This window comes from Triticum aestivum, chromosome 5A (assembly GCF_018294505.1).
Source record: "Triticum aestivum cultivar Chinese Spring chromosome 5A, IWGSC CS RefSeq v2.1, whole genome shotgun sequence".
Classification (NCBI taxonomy): Eukaryota; Viridiplantae; Streptophyta; class Magnoliopsida; order Poales; family Poaceae; genus Triticum; species Triticum aestivum.
The window spans coordinates 635,958,773-635,960,514 of NC_057806.1; positions in this window are offsets into that span (position 1 = coordinate 635,958,773).

Genomic DNA, 1,742 nt, shown 5'->3' on the forward strand with positions numbered 1-1,742 from the left:
GCTATTTTACGAAATGCTTTACTTTGTGATAAAACTTTTAGTTTGGACGCCATTGTTGCTCGAGGTTGAGTTTAAACTATTCGAGGGGTCCTATCTTTGGAGGTATCTATGCCTCCCGCCTTGCTAGATGCTTCGAGATACCCATTAGGCACGATGAGGAAGAGGAGATGCTGCTACCCACTAGATACTTAGGTTATAATAGTATGGTAGCACATGATTTTATTAGTGATGATAAGGATAAGAGACTCATCTATAACTTGGTATTCAGCCAGAAGACTTGTCAGATTATTACTTTTCTTGCACCTTCTTTGTTTGATATTCATTCAGGTAGGTACCTCATTTTTCCCGAGGACATCTATGCATACTGGGAGCAGACGCGATCCCCAGTTCCTGAGCCAGAACCATCACCTGATATGTATGAGGAGTCTGTTTATCAGTGGGAGCCATAGGAGCTCGCTAACCAGTGAAACCCCCAGGATCCTCCTCAGTACCCAGGAGATGCTACTTAATTTGATTCATCGGCATAGACCAACTTATGCCCAAATCCTAAGCTTGGGGGAGTGCATATTTCTCACTGATATTACATTCATGTTCACACACTCATTCCAGTTGTCGATGTTCATACTTTTTTATTGTATTATTCATGCTAGTTTATTTTATTTTTCTCTCTTTCTTCTTGTGTGTTTGAAAAACTTTGAGAAAATGCAAAAATATTAGTTTTATCTTCTTTTTAGTTTTCCTTTCCATGTTTATTAGTAGTAGTATTAAATAAAACCCAAAAAGATTTCTTGTTCTTCTTTTGCTTGTTGGGAGCTTTCCCGTGTAAATATTTTTCTCGTTCTTGTTTTACTTTCTTCAGAAAAACAAAAACTCCAAAAACATTTCAGTGTGTTTCTTTGAAATTCATTTTCCTTTCTTTGGGTCGAGAGAAGAAGACCACAATGAAAATGTTGAGTGGCTCTCATATGCATTATTGTTGATTTAACAAAGAGCCCATATTACCTTGTCTTCTCCTTTGAATAAACGTTTGCAGATTCCAGCTTAGTCCAATGCACATGCACTATTATTATGTAGCGACCCGACCCGAATGGATCAAGTCTCTATGTTTAAGTGTCATCCCTGGATCGGTATGCTCACACACACAGTACTATGACACCCCGATAATTAAGCTACAGTAATTCTCTGCTGATGATGCCACGTCATCACTGTTACTGTTGTTAAACTCGCGTTGGTTCGTATCCCTAGTGTTATAGTTTCCTTTTTAACAAGGTTAATCATTTTTCCATGAGGAAACTGAATGCCTTGTTTAATAAGTTTATCCCGATGGATCCTTTGTGTATCCAAAGTCCGATCTTTGCTTGAAGACCATGTCAATGCTATCACAAAGCATGTCTGTGGTACTCCGATTTTCAATAAGAACATTTGAAGCAAAATGCTAAATTCTCTTTATCAATTTTCCAAACACTGTTGTATGGGTAATGTCATGAAATTTCTTCCCCCTTTCCTAAAGGGGTTTCTACGTTATATCCTGTCATGGATTCATGCTCTGCTTGTCCTTGGGAAGGATATACCCTTGAAATATGTGTTTAAACACATTTTCCTTTCCATTGTTCTGTTTAATATGATGATCACCTTTTCCTTTCCATTGTTTTGTTTAACCTTTCTGGTGATCTATATGATCTAAGCAGTAATATTCTTCTGCTTATGAAAACACCTTGGTGTACAACCGTGTCAGTAAGACC